The sequence below is a fragment of the Bos grunniens genome, chromosome 13 (assembly GCF_055505025.1).
Source record: "Bos grunniens cultivar Pamir isolate PY7600 chromosome 13, Bosgru_T2T1.0, whole genome shotgun sequence".
Lineage (NCBI taxonomy): Eukaryota > Metazoa > Chordata > Mammalia > Artiodactyla > Bovidae > Bos > Bos grunniens.
Genome location: NC_141177.1, coordinates 55,471,870 through 55,491,592, shown reverse-complemented (window position 1 = coordinate 55,491,592; position 19,723 = coordinate 55,471,870). Strand labels below are relative to the sequence as shown.

The 19,723-nt window shown below is 42.1% G+C and overlaps 1 long non-coding RNA gene across 4 annotated transcripts in view; it reads left to right on the top strand.

Moving 5' to 3' along the window:
* The window catches only part of LOC147361026 (uncharacterized), a 90,645-nt gene that overhangs the window by 21,060 nt on the left and 49,862 nt on the right, over window positions 1–19,723 (top strand). For all 4 annotated transcript variants that reach the window (XR_015139645.1, XR_015139643.1, XR_015139644.1 and 1 more), the window contains exon 3: window positions 9,208–9,305. This is a non-coding gene — a long non-coding RNA (uncharacterized LOC147361026). The remainder of the gene's footprint in view (window positions 1–9,207; window positions 9,306–19,723) is intronic.

Here is a 19,723-nt window from a genome sequence, read left to right as displayed (position 1 = left end):
CACTGGACCACCAGGAAAGACCCTAAGAGTTCTTTATGTATTTTGGATATTAGACCCTTAACTGATATAATATTTGCAATTTTTTTTCCCATTTTGCAGATCACTTTTTCACTTTCTGGATAGCTTTCTTTGAGGCAAAAAATTTTAATTTGGATGAAGCCTGATGTATCTATTTTTTAAAATCTGGTGCCTCTGTATAGGATATTTTTTTGGCTATGTCACCTCTTTGAATGTACTTATGTTTTAAATTTTAGCTTTAGTTATAGACTGTCATTCTCTGCCTTTGGTTAAAATAACAGAAGCCCAAGAATCAAGTAGGCAAGGATTCTGAGGGGCCAGGAGATCACTCAGATTACCTGCATGTTAGAAAGCACTTGGTCACAGCTTAATACTGAGACAGGTATCTTAGTGTGCATGTGTGTGTGTGTGTGTGTGTGTGTCTGCGCATACAAACTGGCATTGCTTGAGGGCCTGATAGATACGACATAGGATTAAAGAGAGTCAACTCACAGACTAGGGTTGAAATTGAGGGTGAGAACACCACCTCTCACACGTGTGTGGTTTACCCCACTGCTGATTCTTCCCAGTCCAAGGTGGAGATGACTTCTCTAAACAGATGACCCCTCTAAACAGGGCCTCCACATTTATCATGTTGTCCTTCTGCCTCTAATACTCACATTACCACCTTCATCCTGCTTGACCCCTCTCAAAAGCAGAGGGGCACTGAAGCCTAGACCCTTGGTCAGACTATGTTTACACTTTTTATTTGCTCACTTATCATACTCTGTTTTGTACAGTCCTGTGTGCACACTCTCCTTGAGAATCTCAAGTTGGAGGAGGGGAGGCTGGAGTGTTCTTTGCCTCCCCATTGTGCTGGGGATTGGGTCTTGAACACTGGGTTCTCAGTTAACACTTGTGGCCTTGACCTGAACATCTGCTGACCAATTCTCAGAGCCACTTTATCTAACGTACACTTTTGTCAGTTATGACTTTCATCTTTATAGCCGTCTAGTTATTTTTTGGCTGTGCCATAGCATGCAGAATCTTAGTTCCCCAACCAGGGATTAAACCCATGCCCCTGCAGTAGAAGTGCAGAGTCCTAACCACTGGACTGCCAGGGAATTCCCTCTTCTAGTTATTTTAGAAGCACACACAAAAACGCTTTTAAAGGTGTATGGCAAGAATTTCAGATCATATATTACTTGGGTCCATTAAAGAATTAATACAAAAATTGAAGATCAATATCAGGTGAGCTCTTACTCCCTCTGTCTTTCTCTATATATACATATTTTAATTGAAGTAAAATTCATATAATGTAAAGTTAACCACTTTAAAATGAACAATTCTGTCATTTAATATATTATCAATGTTGTGCGAATACCACTTCTAATTCCAAAACATTTCCATCACTCCTCAAAGAAACCCCACTCCCAGTCACTTTCCATTCCCTCCTCTCCCAGCCCCTGGCAACCACCCATGTGTGGGCTCTTTCTGTGAATTCCCCAATTCTGGATATTTCCTATAAATAGAATCATGTCATCAGTGGCCTTTTGTATCTGGGTTGTATCATTTATTAATAACTTACCATTTTGAAGTTCATTTACGTTGCAGGATGCCTTAGTACTTCATTCCTTTTCATAGCTGAATAATATTCCATTGCTTTGCCCTAATTTTTAAAAATAAAGTTCAAGTTAATTACCTATATCCATAAACAAATAGCCCAACTGTCTCTCCCAGGCCCCCATAGTGTTGTGTAACCACAACCTGACAGGCAGAATGTTACACTAACAGGATTGGACCTCTTCAGACGCTGAGTCTAATTAATCAGATAATGTAAGCTATTCCGATTCAATTCCACTCAAATAATATCATGAAATTTGGGCACTAGGAAGGATTAGTGGCAGAAGAAAATAAATATGAATAAAGCTTCTGAACAGATTTGATTCTTGTTGGAGGCATGTCCTGCCCCCATGGTCTACCAGCCTGTCTCCATCATCAGTAAAACTCACCCAGCCTGCATGCTCTTTCAGTGGGGAAAATACTCCTGCCCAAGGCTATTCCAACTCTAAAAAACTGTGATTCTGTAGGTCCTTAGTTTGTTTCTACCCCCAAAGGCTCACATATCTTGATATTGGAATGTCTCAGTTCAGTTCAGTTCAGTCGCTCAGTCGTGTCTGACTCTTTGTGACCCCATGAATTGCAGTACGCCAGGCCTCCCTATCCATCACCAACTCCCGGAGTTCACTCAGACTCACGTCCATCGAGTCAGTGATGCCATCCAGCCATCTCATCCTCTGTCGTCCCCTTCTCCTCCTGCCCCCAATCCCTCCCAGCATCAGAGTCTTTTCCAATGAGTCAACTCTTCACATGAGGTGGCCAAAGTACTGAAGTTTCAGCTTTAGCATCATTCCTTCCAAAGAAATCCCAGGGCTGATCTCCTTTAGAATGGACTGGTTGGATCTCTTTGCAGCCAAGGGACTCTCAAGAGTCTTCTCCAACACCACAGTTCAAAGGCATCAATTCTTCGGCGCTCAGCCTTCTTCACAGTCCAACTCTCACATCCATATGTTTAGAGAGAATCAATTAAGATACAAAAGGCCACTGATAACATGATTCTATTTATAGGAAATATCCAGAATTGGGGAATTCACAGAAAGAGCCCACACATGGGTGGTTGCCAGGGGCTGGGAGAGGAGGGAATGGAAAGTGACTGGGAGTGGGGTTTCTTTGAGGAGTGATGGAAATGTTTTGGAATTAGAAGTGGGGAGACTCAGCTGGACCATCAGCTCAGGATCACTCCCCTGGAGACAATGAGGACAGGTTTTGGATTCTGTGGAACCCTGGAGACTAAAGCAGAAGATGGTCACAAGCACAAGCTTATGGATGAACCATGGGGTACAGAGATCAGGAGCATAGGTTGTAGGTTCTAATTATGCCTGCAAGAGTTGAGCTTCCTTTGGATCTCTCCTTGTTTCAGTGTCTTTCATTCTTCTGCTCAGGGAGATGAGGAGAAATCAGAGAAGAAGCCAAGGGGTCCCCACTATGAAGGTTAAGGAGTAGAATAGATCTTTTAAAATAATTTCAGTGGTGGCTACATGAATAATATGGCAAGGGGAGAAGAGTGAGATTATAGAACTGACAAGTTCTGAATGGAATCATTTGGAGATCAGATTAGACAAGGAAGAGGATTACCTCTCAAACCCACACTTGACAGAAAAATGGGCCTGCTGATCAGAAAGTAGTGTTCTCAGTAAGGCACCAGTAGAAAATGTTGGCACCATGCCCTTACTGGTGGAACCACTGAAGGGGATCAGGAGGTGCTCCTTGCCCAATATGCTACTTTAGCATAAAGATTATTTTAAGCTGAAGGCAACTGAGAATCAACAGGTACAGGAAGAGTTTTCTTGCTCGCTAAGTCATTCCAGCCGACTCTTAGCTACCCCGTGGACTGTAGCCCACCAGGCTTCTCTGTCCATGGAATTCTCCAGGCAAGTATACTGGAGTGGGTTGCCATTCCCTTCTCCAGGGGATCTTCCCAAGCCAGGGATCAAACCCCGGTCTCCTGCATTGCAGGCAGATTCTTTACCATCTGCACTTCCAGGGAAGCCCTAAGAATTCTCTGGCCTCCCCTTATCCACATAAGAGCCGAACATAAATTTCCCTTGGTGACCAAAGTCCCTTTCTCCTGTACCAAGAGGAGGAGAATGACTCATATCATCAGAGACAGAGAATTGGCACCGAGAAGAGTCTGCATAAACAGACTTTACTGAAATAACCCTTATTTTCCATTAGCTCTTCTGTCCATGGGATTCTCCAGGCAAGAACACTGGAGTGGGTAGCCATTCCCTTCTCCAGGAGATCTTCCCAACCTAGGAATTGAACCTGGGTCTCCTGCTTTGCAGGCAGATTCTGTACTGTCTGAGCCACCAGGGAAGCCCCATATCCCAGCCACTTCCCACAATTTATTGTGCTTTGAAGCCCAAAACCCCCTTCCCTTCTTAAAGTGATATATAAGCCCTCGAATCTGATAACCTCTTTTAAGTTTTATTCTTTTCTATAAATTCCTATGCATGTGAAATGTTAGTAAAAATTGTATGTCTTTTCTCCTGTTATTTTGTCTTTTGTTAGTTTAATTTACAGGCCCATGTGGACAAACTTTAAGAAGACAGAGGAAAGGTTTTTCCTCCCTAACACCATGCATCCTACATGATGTGTGGATGGGGTGGATCCAGAAGGGTGCTGGGCATTTTGTGATTACAAGTGAGGGAGACTCCTCCCAACTTGATTCAGTGCCTTGGCATTGTGGGGTTTTGCCAAGGCAATTTTTGCGATGACTGTCCACGAGAGTAGCTTGGTAAATACCTGGTGACCGAACGGCTGATGGCACACGAACAGCAATTCACAGAGAATAGCTTTCTCCTGAAGAGTTTTAGCTACAGACCTAGAACAGAAAATGGATGGAAGCAGTCAGATGTTAAGGTGGGACTTGGGATAAGATGAAAAATTGTGCTTAATAAAAGTCATAGAGAGGAAAAAAGTGATACTGTGTTTCTTGTTTTCCATAAGGAGAAAGGACTTAGTGGAAGTTGTTGACTGATTTGAGACGAACTGATCACCCAGCCATTCAAAAAGGGCATTTTGTCATCTGAAAAACATTCCAAGGCAGGAATTTTGTTTAGAGAATTTAGAGTACAAAGTCTTCCACTATAATCCCAGAAGACACATTGGTGAAATTTAGTTTCCCTAGAATAAGTGGTATTGAGCCTTCAAAGGAAGACAATACATGACACATCTGAAAAAATATTTGGGGATTGAAATGGGTGCCTGTGACTTAATTTTCCAGTGGCATTACACCAAGCAGGACGAGAAATGTCTAAGATGAGAAATAATGTGGTTATGAAAGATGATAGTTTGGTATGGCTAATAAGCCAGGACCCATGAGATAAGCCAGGGCAATGAAATGAAATATATGACAATGAAATACCAAGTGAAATACTGGGCCAGACTGGGGAGAGGACAGAGGAGTGTTGCACATGGCAGAGAGATGGCAGAATGGTCCTTCCACCTTTGAGAACAGAGTAGGGGTATATGATTATGAAGAACCGGGGCACTTAACCTGCAAAGGCGGATTGAAGGAGCTGGGCTCCTGAAATCAACCGATTCCGGAAGTTGACCGGCTGGGGTGTGCAGACGGCTGAGGGAAGAGGGGAACCACCTTCCACGAGGTGGTACCTGTGGGATGGAAGGACGACTGGTTTGCCGAGATTCAGAGTCAAAAAGGTGGGAGGGGGGAGCTCCTACCATGGAGACCAGATAGCAGAGAAAAAGGAAGCAAAGACCACCGAATGCTGAGTCCGGACACGGAAGGAAAAGTTAGGTCAGCCAACAGGGAAGACAGAACAGGGGGAAAGAAAAATGCAGCGTGGCCCGGCCTTATGGTCAAAGGCGAGAAAAGGACGGAGGCTCGCTGGAAACCGGTCTTCCTTCTTTGTGGGCAGAAAGTTCCCGCCGGGTCGCGGGCAGATAAAGGAATCCGAGGCTGACTGCCAAAGACCGGAGGTAAGAGACGCAAGAAGAGTTCAGAAGTTCAGGAAAATAAAAGAGGATTATCATTCAAGGGTTCTGTGGACCAGAGAAAAGGTGAAATGACAGGAAGCTCTGAGAGCGGCGGGGGCGGGGGAGGGCGGGGGAGGGGAAGGGCGAGGGCGAGGGCGGGGGCGGGGGGCCCGGGTGGGGGAGGGGAGGGGGCGGTCACTAGGTTGAACTCCGCCTGGTGAGGATGGGAAGCCGGCTAAGTAAACAGACTGAGGTGCGCGGGCGTTCTCGTCCTGGAGCACCTAATCAACCAAATAAGCTCCTCACAAAAGACCAGACAGTGGAGGACTGGTTCTGAGCAGGCTCCATTTTTATAGTCTTGGGGAGAAAACCTTTCTGCCTTGGCATTTCAATTAAAAAAAAAAAAAAAGTTTAAGTGTTGTGTTATATATGAATGTGTATGTATATGTACATATATACACACACACGTATATATATTTTCTATTTTAAATAAAGCCACAGCAGATTTGAGAAAGCATTCAGAGGGTTACATGTAACAAAGGAAGACAGAGGGATGGGAGATATCAGCTGGGATGCCCTGGAGCCCCCCTTTCCATGAAATAGAGGGTGACAGAAAATAATGAAAAAGATGTAAAGGAAATCAGAAGTACAGTGAAGGCAGGGCAAATTAGAGAAATAAATTACTGCCCCAAACAGGAGACAAATCTAGGAAAACATTGACAGCAAGGAAGGAAGAGAGAAATCTCTGTAAATGATGGGGATGAAAGAACAAATGAAGACGTATGTTAATAAAATCCAGAGGGGAAAAGCGAGACATGTTCTGATGAATGCCTAAAGCATGAAGGATCGTAGAAAGAAAGGAATCAAAATGTTGGTTAAACTTAGGATAAATAAAACCAATGAGCAGAATTTTTAAAAGTTATAATTTTTAAACACTTATATTGAAGTGTGGATGATTTACAATGTTATGTGAATTTCTTCTCTCCAGCAAAGTGATTCAGTTATGCATATATATATTCTTTTTCATATTCTTTTCCATTATGGTTTATCATAGAATATTAAGTATAATGCCCTGGGCTATACAGTAGGATCTTGTTTATCCATCCTGTATATGCTAGTTTGCATCTACTAATCTCAAACTCCCAATCCATCCCTACCTTACGCCTCTCCCACTTGGCAACCACAAGTGTGTCCTCTGTGTCTGTGAGTCTATTCTGTAGATAAATTCATTTGTGTCATATTTTGATTCCATGTATAAGTGGATATCATATGGTGTTAGTCCTTCTGTTTCTGATTTACTTCACTTAGGATGATAGTCTCTAGGTCCATCAATGTGCTGCAGATGGTATTATTTCATTCTTTTTTATGGCAGAATAGTACTCCACTGATGTACATCTTTATCCATTCATCTGACAATGATGTTTAGGTTGTTTTCATGTCTCCGCTTTTGTGAATAGTGCTGCTATGAACATTAGAGTGTATTATCTTTTCAGATTGTGATTTTTTTCGGATGTATGCCCAGGAGTGGATTGCTGGATCATATGGTAGCTCTATTTTTAGTTTCTTGAGGAACCTCTATACTGTTCTCCATAGTGGCTGCACCAATTTACATTCCCACCAGCAGTGTAGGAGAGCCCCCTTGGAAAGTTATAATTTCTAGTGTACTCAGAAGTTTTGAAACTTTGTTAAGATAGAATATTTAGATTTTTAAAGGCCAGAATTAGAGAATTAGAGCATAAAGAATCTGTTTCTCCTTTAGATAGACTTACAGTTGGTTTAAAAAATGGTGTTTGTTATATTTGGTCATAGGGTTCTGATGCACTCTTGAAAATTTGAAATGACTGCAAATAAGGAATTCAAAGATCATTTTGTAAAAATGGTATATTTTCTCTGTTTCTTCCTTTCAATCTCTTCCTGCATACACATGCATACACAAACTTGAACATTCTTTTTCCTAAACATTTGCAGACATCATGATACTTCAGTATGCATTTCCTATTAGAACATACTCCTACCTGCTCACAAAACCACTATCACACCTAAGAACACAAATAATAATTCCATAATATCTAATAGGTGGGCAGTCATATTTAAATATCAGCAATGGCAGAAACTGGAGAAGGAAATGGCAACCCACTCCAGTATTCTTGCCTTAGAAATCTCATGGACATATGAACCTGGTGGGCTATAGTCCATGGGGTCACAAAAGAGTTGGACAGGACTGAGCATGCATGCACGCACACATCACTTCTGACATGAGAAAAATACTGTTGAGACAAGGTGATTTGCCTAAGGCTGATGCACAGAACATTTGCTCCATTTCACTTAAGTAGAATTTCATAGTAAGATGGCTTTGCATTTTTAAATAATTTTAAAATGATAAGTATCAAAGTTGTCATCATCGTGCAGGAATTACCACTCCTCCCTTAGCTATACTGAGCCCTCAAGACCAGTCAACTGTTGTCATGGGCATTTACATTCATTAGCTTAGTTGAAAAGTGAAAGTTGATCAGTCATGTCCAACTCTTTGCGACCCTATGGACTGTAGCCCATGAGGCGTCTCTGTCCATAGAATTCTCCAGGCCAGAATACTGGAGTGGGTAGCCATTCCCTTCTCCAGGGGATCTTCCCAATGCAGTGATCAAACCCAGGTCTCCCACGTTGCAGGTGGATTCTTTACAGCCTGAGCCACCAGGGAAGCCCTGTAAACTCAGTTAACATATCACAAACCCCCACAGTGATGACTCAGAGACCCTCTCCTGTCACACAGCAGAAGCTCAGAGCTGTTGCCAGACTGTGCTGTGTCTGGAAGCTGGCAGGATACCCAGATGGGCCCCATTGAGCTCTTATACCACTTTCCTGCTCTGACACCCCAGGGCATCAACACACACTGCCTCCGAGTATATTTCAAGACTGCACTTGTCCCTCTGTACTCACGGGTTCTGCACCCTTGATGCATGAAAATACTCAGAAAAAAAGAGAAAGTTTTGAAAAGCAAAACTTGAATTTGCTATGCCCTTGCAACTCTTAATGTAGAGTTTACATTGTATTAAGTAGTATACGAAGAGTTGACTCATTGGAAAAGACTCTGATGCTGGGAGGGATTGGGGGCAGGAGGAGAAGGGGACGACAGAGGATGAGATGGCTGGATGGCATCACTGACTCGATGGACGTGAGTCTGAGTGAACTCCGGGAGTTGATGATGGACAGGGAGGCCTAGCGTGCTGCGATTCATGGGGTCACAAAGAGTCGGACACAACTGAGCGACTAATCTGATCTGATCTGAAGTAGTATAAGGGGTGTCCCAAATGGTGCTAGTGGTAAAGAACCCACCTGCCAATGCAGGAGACATAAGAGACAAGGGGTTCGATCCCTGGGTCAGGAAGATCCCCTCAAGGAGGAAATGGCTACCCACTCCAGTATTCTTGTCTGGGAAATCCCATGGACAGAGGAGCCTGGAAGGCTACAGCCCATGGGGTCACAGAGAGTCAGACACGACTGAAGCGACTTAGCATACATACACTTAAGTAGTATAAGTAATCTAGGGATGATTTAAAGTGTACAAAGGATTATGTGGTAGTTTATATGCAAATAGTGTGCTATTTTATTTATTTAAAAAAATATTTATTTTTATTTATTTGGCTGCTCCAGGTCTTAGTTGTGGCACACAGGATCTTTAGTTCCCTGACCAAGGATCGAACCTGGGTCCCCTGCATTGGGAGCTCGGATTCTTAGCCACTGGACCACAGGTAAGTCTGAATAGTGTGCTATTTTATATGAGGGACTTGGGCATCCTCGGATTTGGGTATCCGTGGGGATCCTGGAAGCAATCTCTCACTGATACCAGGGGATGACTGTATGCAGGTCAAGAAGCAACAGTTAGAACTGGACATGGAACAACAGACTGGTTCCAAATTGGGAAAGGAGTACATCAAGGCCATATATTGTTGCCCTGCTTATTTAGTTTATGTACGGAGTACATCATGCGAAATGCCGGCTGGATGAAGCACAAGCTGGAATCACGATTGCCAGGAGAAATATCAATAACCTCAGATATGCAGATGACACCACCATTATGGCAGAAAGGGAAGAGGTACTAAAGAGCTTCTTGATGAAGGTGAAAGAGGAGAGTGAAAAAGCTGGCTTAACATTCAAAAAACGAAGATCATGGCATCCGGTCCCATCACTTCATGGCAAATAGCTGTGAAAACAATGAAAACAGTGACAGACTTTCTTTTCTTGGGCTCCAAAATCACTGCAGATGGTGACTGCAACCTTGAAACTAAAAGACACTTTCTCCTTGGAAGAAAAGCTATGACCAACCTAGGCAGCATATTAAAAAGCAGAGACATTACTTTGTTGACAAAGATCTGTCTAGTCGAAGCTATGGTTTTTCCAGTAGTCACATATGGATGTGAGAGTTGGACCCTGAAGAAGGCTGAGCAACGAAGAATTGATGCTTTTGAACTGTGGTGTTGGAGAAGACTCTAGAGAGTCCCTTGGACTGCAAGGAGATCAAATCAGTCAATCCTAAAGGAGATCAATCTTGAATATTCATCATAAGGACTGATGTTGAAGCTGAAACTGCAATACTTTGGCCACTGGATGTGAAGAGCCAACTCACTGGAAAAGACCCTGTTGCTGGGAAAGACTGAAGGCAGGAAGAGATTGAAGGGGATGACAGAGTATGAGATGGCTTGATGACATCATCGACTTGATGAACATGAGTTTGAGCAAGCTCCAGGAGATGGTGAAGACAAGAAAGCTTGGCATGCTCCTGTCCATGGGGTCACAAAGAATCGGACAGGACTGAACAACTGAACAACAACAATGTAACTTTTCAAATGAAGTCATAAAATAGGTGGTGCCCTCTCCCCAGCTGATTCCTTGCCAGTGTTCTCAATACGTGGTGTTTGAGGGGGTCACTAAGTTGCCACTTTGAAGAAAATAAAATGGCAAAGAAGGCAAGATGAAATCTTCAGTCTTTCATGCCTCGGGGCAATGCAAAGCTATGGGATTCCTAGGACACGTTTTGACAATAAAGGGAGACTGTAGAACACTTAGCAACAGTAAGTGAAAGAACAGATCCTGCAAATGAGAAATATTGCTACATAATGAACCTAGACTAAAAGTGGAATGAATGAAAGTGGATCTTTCTCTTGCTTTTTGTTATATGAAGATTCCAGGAAGGTTAGAGTAGATACCTTGGTCCATTTGCCCTTGTATTCCACAAACGTCATGCATAGTTCGGAGTATACGTTGATCTCCAGATAATATTTATATTAATTCAGCAAATATTTCCCGAATGCATTCTATGTGCCTGGTGCTGACCCTGCCCCCAAATAAGAAACAGACCACATCCATCCTTCTTGGTAAGCATGATGGACAGTGGGGCAAACGCCTAGTGTTGCAGGCTTGGGAGGGACAGGAAAGGCTTCCAGGAAGAGGTGTCATTTAAGTCAATACTGGATTGGAGAAGGAAATGGCAACCCACTCCAGTATTCTTGCCTGGAGAATCCCAGGGACAGAGGAGCCTAGTGGGCTGCTGTCTACGGGGTCGCACAGAGTCGGACACGACTGAAGCGACTTAGCAGCAAAGGTGGATTAGTGATTCAAGCTGGCTGAACTGAATGGGTGAATTATCTTTGAAGTAACTTGAAGACACAGGGAACAGTAAACTATATACACAGATCTTTATTGTTTGAATTAGCAAACCAACTGGTGAGAGTGGTGGCCTGTGTATAGAAAGCAAGAAACTTATACCCTTTTAGCTCTTAAAAAAAATTATTTATTTGGCTGCACTGGGTCTTAGTTGTGGCATTTAGGAGCCTACCACGTGTGGGCTCAATAGTTGCCACATGCAGGCTCTTCGGTTATGGTTCGCAGGCTTAGTTGCCCCGAGCCATGTGGGATCTTAGTCCCCAACCAGGGACCGAACCTGAGTCCCCAGCACTGCAAGGTGGACTCCCAACCACTGGATCACCTGGCAAGTCCCCCCTCTTAAATTGTCTTCTAATTTGTTTGAGTAATTAAAATGACTTTTTTTTTTTTTTTGTATCCCTTGGCATCCCTTTGAGAAAAAATTTTTAAAAGAAAATGATAAATTTATGTTCTGGATGGAAGATCACTGCAGGGAACAGAACAGGAAGGGTATAAACACACCCCTCTTCAATTGAGCAAAATTTGAGGATGCTATAAACTGGACAGTGGTCTAAAGGAAGGGGCTATGCTTTCCAATCTGTGAGTGTCTTGTGGGCTTATCCAGGGACCAAAGAGAGGAGACCAGGACGGTGAACCTGTTAAGAGGGAGGGAATGACAGTGAAAGGGAGGACTTCTCTGGTGGTCCAGTGGTTAAGAATCCACTGCCAATGCAGGGGCCACGGGTTCCACCCCTGGCCCAGGAATATCCCGCAAGCCTCAGGGAACTAAGCCCACATGCCACAACTACTGAAGACTGCGTGCTCTACAGTCCGTGCTCCACAACAAGAGAAGCCACCACCGTGAGAAGCCCAGGCTTGGAAACAAAGAGTAGCCCCTGCTCACCGCAGCTAGAGAAAGCCCGCAGCCCATGAAGGCCCAGTGCAGCCAATAAGTAAATAAATAATGTTTTTAAAAAAGAAAATGAATGGGTTCGTTAAAACCTTGGAAATTTTTTTTTCTGGTACTTTATTATTTTTTAAATTAATTAATTTATTTATTTTACTTTACAATATTGTACTGGTTTTGCCATACATTGACATGAATCCACCATGAGTGTACATGTGTTCCTCATCCTGAACCGCCTTCCCACCTCCCTCCCCATCCCATCCCTCTGGGTCATCCCAGTGCACCAGCCCCGAGCACCCTGTATCATGCATCGAACCTGGACTGGCGATTTGTTTCACATATGATATTTTACATGTTTCAATGCCGTTCTCCCATATCATCCTGCCCTTGCCCTCTCCCACAGAGTCCAAAAGACTGTTCTATACATCTGTGTCTCTTTTGCTATCTTGCATATAGGGTTATCGTTACCACATTTCTAAATTCCATATATATGCGTTATTGTACTGTATTGGTGTTTTTCTTTCTGGCTTACTTCACTCTGTATAATAGGCTCCAGTTTCATCCACCTCATCAGAACTGATTCAAATGTATTCTTTTTAATGGCTGAGTAATACTCCATTGTGTATATGTACCACAGCTTTCTTATCCATTCATCTGCTGATGGACATCTAGCTTACTTCCATGTCCTGGCTATTATAAACAGTGCTGCGATGAACACTGGGGTAAACGTGTCTCTTTCGATTCTGGTTTTCTCAGTGTGTATGCCCAGCAGTGGGATTGCTGGGTTGTATGGTAGTTCTATTTCCAGTTTTTTAAGAAATCTCCACACTGTTCTCCATAGTGGCTGTACTAGTTTGCATTCCCACCAACAGTGTAAGAGGGTTCCCTTTTCTCCACACCCTCTCCAGCATTTATTGCTTGTAGACTTTTGGATCGCAGCCATTCTGACTGCGAAATGGTACCTCATTGTGAAAACCGTGGTAATTTTTTAAAAAAAGAAACCTCCAGAAACAGAAATGGGGAGACAATCTGGGAAAAGAAGAAGAGAAAAGAAGACGACATGGCAAATCCCTGAGGCAATTGCTGCATGTTTCTGGGTGACCCTTCCTTTTATACAGTTGTTGCATTTTACATTGTGGAACAGACAAAGGGTAGTGTTGATGAGGAAAGTTTGTACAGGTGACACAGCAAATATGTTTACAAGAGAGTTAGTATTACTGGGCGAGAGTGCTCAGGTGTGAATTTATTTTCTTTTACTTTCTTACTGAGGTATAATTGATTTACAATGTTGTGTTTGTTTCAGGTATGCAGCAAAGTGATTCAGTTATGAAAAAACAGTCGGATAGTCATGTCCGACTCTGCGATCCCATGGATTGTAGCCTGCCCGACTCCTCTGTCCATGGAATTCCCCAGGCAAGAGTACTGGAGTGGGTTGTCTTTTCCTTCTCCAGGGGATCTTCCCGACCCAAGGATCAAACCCAGGTCTCCTGCACTGCAGGCAGGTTCTTTACCAACTGAGCCACCTGGGAAGCCCCCGTGTATATATACACAGATATATTCTTTTCAGATTCTTTTCCAATGTTGGTTATTACAAAATATTAGGTACAGTTCCCTGTGCTATACACACTTGTTGTCTATCTATTTTATATATAGTAGTGTGTATATGTTAATCCCAGACTCCTAATTTATCTCTCTCCCCCCTTTCCCCTTTGGTAACCAAAAATTTGTTTTTTATGTCTGTGGGTCTGTTTAAGTTTTATATATAAGTTCATTTTCATCATTTTTTTTGATTCCACATATAAGTGATATCATATGGTATTTGTCTTTCCCTGTCTGGGTTACTTTGCTTAGTATAATCTCAGGGTCCCTCCACATTGCTGCAAATGGGAGATGTGACTTTTTTTATTAATTTTTTTTATTGAAGGATAATTGCTTTATGACTGAGCAACTTCCCTTTCACTTTTCACTTTCATGCATTGGAGAAGAAAATGGCAACCCACTCCAGTGTTCTTGCCTGGAGAATCTCAGGGATGGGGAAGCCTGGTGGGCTGCTGTCTATGGGGTCACACAGAGTCAGACACGACTGAAGCGACTTAGCAACAACAACAAAAACAACAATTGCTTTACAGAATTCTGTTGTTTTCTGTCAAACCTCAACATGAATCAGACATAGGGACACACACAGCCCCTCCCTTCTGAACTTCCCTACCACCTCCCTCCCCACCCAACCCCTCCAGGTTGATACAGCCCCTGTTTGAATTTCCTGAGCCATACAGCAAATTCCTGTTGGGTATCTATTTTACATATGGTAATGTAAGCTTCCATATTACTCTTTCCATACATCTCACCCTCTCCTCCCCTCTCCTCCTGTCCGTAAGTCTGTTCTCTTTGTCTGTTTCTCCACTGCTGACCTGTGAGTAAATTCTTCAGAACCATTTTTCTAAATTCCGTATGTATGCATTAGAGTACGGTATTTATCTTTCTCTTTCTGACTTACTTCACTCTGTATAATAGGTTCTAGGTTCGTCCACCTCATTAGAACTGACTCAAAGGCATTCCTTTTTATGGGTGAGTAATATTCCATTGTGTGTATGTACCACAACTTCTTTATCCATTCATCTGTCGATGGACATCTAGGTTGCTTCCATGTTCCAGGTATTGTAAATAGTGCTGCAATGAACAATGGGATACATGTGTCTTTTTCAATTTTGGTTTCCTCAGGGTATATGCCTAGGAGTGGGATTGCTGGGTCATATGGTGGTTTTATTCCTAGTTTTTTAAAGAATCTATATACTGTCTTCCATAGTGGCTGTATCAATTTACATTCCTACCAACAGTGCAAGAGCATTCCCTTTTCTCCACACCCTCTCCAGCATTTGTTGTTTGTAGACTTTTTGATAATGGCCATTCTGACCAGTGTGAGGTGATATATCATTGTAGTTTTGATTTGCATTTCTCTAATAATGAGCTATGTTGAGCATCTTTTCATGTGTTTGTTAGCCATCTGTATGCTTTCTTTGGAGAAATGTCTGTTTATAGGTCTTTTCCCCACTTTTTGATTGGGTTGTTTGTTTTTCTGGTATTGAGTTGTATGAGCTGCTTGTATATTTTGGAAATAATCCTTTGTCAGTTGTTTCATTTGCTATTATTTTCTCCCATTCTGAGGGTTGTCTTTTCACCTTGCTTATAGTTTCCTTTGCTGTGCAAAAGCTTTTTAATTTAATCAGGTCCCACTTGTTTACCTTTGTTTTTATTTCCATTACTCTAGGAGGTGGGTCATAGAGGATCTTGCTTTGACTTATGCCATCGAGTGTTTTGCCTATGTTTTCCTCTAAGAGTTTTATAGTTTCTGGTCTTACATTTAGGTCTTTAATCCATTTTGAGTTTATATTTGTGTATGGTATTAGGAAGTGAACACTTTTAAACTCATTCTATGAGACCACCGTCACCCTGATACCAAAACCAGACAAAGACATCACAAAAAAAGAAAATTACAGACCAATATCACTGATGAACATAGATGCAAAAATCCTCAACAAAATTTTAGCAAACAGAATTCAGCAACACATAAAAAAGCTCATACACCATGATCAAGTTGGGTTTATCCCAGGGATGCAAGGATTCTTCAACATATGCAAATCAATCAATGCGATATACAATATTAAAAAATTGAAAGATAAAAATCATATGATCATCTCAGTAGATGCAGAAAAAGCCTTTGACAAAATTCAGCACCCATTTATGATTAAAAGTCTTCAAAAAATGGGCATAGAAGGAACCTACCTCAACATAGTGAAGGCCATATATGATAAGCCTACAGCAAACATTGTTCTCAATGGTGAAAAACTGAAAACATTTCCCCTAAGATCAGGAACAAGACAAGCATGTCCACTTTCACCACTATTATTCAACATAGTTCTGGAAGTCCTAGCTATAGCAATCAGAGAAGAAAAAGGAATAAAAGGAACCCAGGTCGGAAAAGAATAAAACTCTCTCTGTTTGCAGATGACATGATACTGTACATAGAAAACCCTGAATATAGTATCAGAAAATTACTAGAGCTAATCAGTGAATTTACCAAAGTTTCAGGATAAAAAATCAATACACAGAAATCACTTGCATTTCTATATACTAACAATGAAAAATCAGAAAGAGAAATTAAGGAATCAATCCCATTCTCCATTGCAACAAAAAGAATTAAATATCTAGGAATAAATTTACCTAAGAAGATAAAAGAACTGTACACAGCAAATTATAAGACACTAGTGAAAGAAAGACAACATAGACAGATGGAGGGATATTCCATGTACTGGGATAGGAAGAATCAATATTGTGAAAATGACTATACTACCAAACGCAATGTGATCCCTATCAAATTACCAATGACATTTTTTACAGAACTAGAACAAAAAATTTCCCAATTCATATGGAAACACAAAAGACCCTGAATAGCCAAAGCAGTCTTGAGAAAGAAGACTGGAACTGGAGGAATCAATCTTCCTGACTTCAGATTATACTACAGAGTTACAGTCATCAAGACAGTATGGTACTGGCACAAAAACAGAAATATAGACCAATGGAACAAGATAGAAAGTCCAGAAATAACCCCCTGCACCGATGGGTACCTTATTTTTGACAAAGGAGGCAAGAATATACAATGGAGCAAAGATAGCCTCTTCAATAAATGGTGCTGGGAAAACTGGACAGCTACCTGTAAGAGATGTGACTTTTTTAATGGAGCAGTTTGTTTTTACTTTTTGAAATTTTTGCAAGGGCAACACATTAAAGAAATGTAAGTCTTCTAAGCCCTGTGCAAAACATCAAAACATGAGGTCTAGGGTAAGGTATACCTGTGGGGTCAGTAAGGCTGGAGTTTGATTCCTGGCTCTGTCACTCACTGGCTCTGGGACATCAGGGCTCTTCAGGTTCCCCATGTTGCGTCTCTATCAGTGGCAGAGGGGTAGTAACCCATGTGGGAGGGTTGTTTTGAGGATTGACAGTGAAGTGACAGTTCATAACACCTTCTTCATGTTACTTGCATTTGGTGAGAAGGCCCGAATTCCAGGAGAGCTCCCAGCTCCTGAGGGTTGGGGAGAAGGTGGCTACTGCTCCCCTCTCCATGGTTCTGGAAAAGAGATATAAAAAGTGCAGGCAACCCACTGGTTAGTGAGGAAATCCTATTGTTTGCTGCGTAGGTTCACTTTCTCTGCAGTCTCCCACAGGAAGAGTCAGACCTCCATGATAGGAGCCGGAGAACCCCAAACCCAAGTACATGACAGATTTGGCGCAATGGAACAACTAAGGGGGAGGAAAAAGGGAACACTCTCAAGAGAAAAGCAGACTTGTCAAGAGGCTCTTATGGATTTGAGGGAGAGGGAAATTGGCCAACGACATTTTTGTGTCCATGGAGGAGGGGAAAAGTGTATTCCAGGTCTAGGTGAATTGAAAGTTGCTTAGTCGTGTCTGACTCTTTGTGACCCCATGGACTAATACAGTCCATGAAATTCTCCAGGCCAGAATGCCAGAGTGGGTAGCCTTTCCCTTTTTCCAAAGGATCTTCCCAACCCAGGGATCAAACTAAGGTCTCCAATGCGGCAGGCAGGTTCTTTACCAGCTGAGCCACCAGGGAAGCCGGGGTGGTCTAGGTGGGAGATGATAAAAAGCAGAGGAAACACAAAACCATCACATGTCAGAAATAATGTTTTCAGAGCAACTAGAAAGACAGGGAAATGAGAGGTCAAACAAAAAGAGAAAATTGTACGAGCATATTTTTTAAAAATACACACAAGACTGTTAGAATCATTTAGGGAAGTCACTTTCCTGTCCAGGATCTGTAGGCACTCCCCTTGTTTTGATGTTCAAGGCCTTCTATAATCTGGACCCAAACATATTTGTCCACTTCTGATGCCAAATATAGTAAATAAGTAAGTCATTTATCAAACCCTTTCGACTTTCTCTGGGGGTCTAGGTACCAAAGGGAGGAAGCCTTGACTGCCCTGTCGTCTCATGGGAATGCCCATAAGATGGAGGCATCCCAGAAATTACTCCCTGGTGAAGGAGCTGGGATTGTTCCTCTTGCCTTGGAAAGTTCCTCAAGCTCCTTCTTTTCTGTCTACATCCCACCTTCCTTCTTGGGCCATTCTACACACATATGGTCGTACAATTTTCTCTTTCTGTTTGACCTTTCATTTTTCTATGTCTTTCTAGTTGCTCTGAAAACATTATTTCTGCCATTTGATGTCCAATATCTCTCCCCTCAAGGAGTTTGCGAACTGGTAAAAGAGGTCAAACAGGTACTTATTAACTATGACAATGGGCAGCACGTGGTGGAAGGAGTGCAGAGAGATGGTAGGAGAGGAGGAAAAAAAGATATTGGAATGGCTTTGCAGAAGAGGTAGCATTGGAGATGGAAAGACATGGGTAGAATTGTGGAGGGTTAGTTGAGTTGAAAAAGAGGTTGTTGAATAAAGTATCTGACATGACTGATTTGAATACGTTTTGGGTATTAGTATTCAGGTGATAAACAGAGACAGTAATGTGGGCCATCCCATGAAATGTCTTTGTTGCTAGGCTGAGAAACGTATACCTAATACAGTAGCCAATAGGAATCCATTGGAGATCTTTGAGCAGGAGAGCAACACACAACCATGTGATCTCCAAGCTCAAAGGGACTTAAAGGCCTTTGGTTCTATCCAAAGCCTGATGTCTCTGTCTGCCAAGTCCAGATTTGGCCACTAAGTTCTCCTTGTTATGAAGATTAAATGAGATGACACTTGTAAAGTGATTAGCTCAGGGTTTGTCAGAGAGTAAAGCTCAATAAATCTTGACTGATGTTGTCAACATCACCATTCATTGGATTATTATTTAGATAGGTTTTCCTTAAGCCTTCATTCACATTTGTCCTGTAAGGATTTGAAGACACCTGATCTGCCTCTTGAGAAATTTGTATGCAGGTCAGGAAGCAACAGTTAGAACTGGACATGGAACAACAGACTGGTTCCAAATAGGAAAAGGAGTACATCAAGGCTGTATATTGTCACCCTGTTTATTTAACTTATATGCAGAGTACATCATGAGAAATGCTGGACTGGAAGAAGCACAAGCTGGAATCAAGATTGCTGGGAGAAATATCAATAACCTCAGATATGCAGATGACACCACCCTTATGGCAGAAAGTGAAGAGGAACTAAAAAGCCCGTGTCCATCAGCAGATGAATGGATAAGAAAGCTGTGGTACATATACACAATGGAGTATTACTCAGCTATTAAAAAGAATACATTTGAATCAGTTCTAATGAGGTGGATGAAACTGGAGCCTATTATACAGAATGAAGTAAGCCAAAAAGAAAAACACAAATACAGTATACTAACGCATATATAGAGAGTTTAGAAAGATGGTAACAATAACCCTGTATACGAGACAGCAAAAGAGACACTGATGTATAGAACATCACTGATGTATAGAGTCTTTTGGACTCTGTGGGAGAGGAAGAGGGTGGGATGATTTGGGAGAATGGCACTGAAATATGTATAATATCATATATGAAACGAGTCGCCAGTCCAGGTTCGATGCATGATACTGGATGCTTGGGGCTGGTGCACTGGGACGACCCAGAGGGA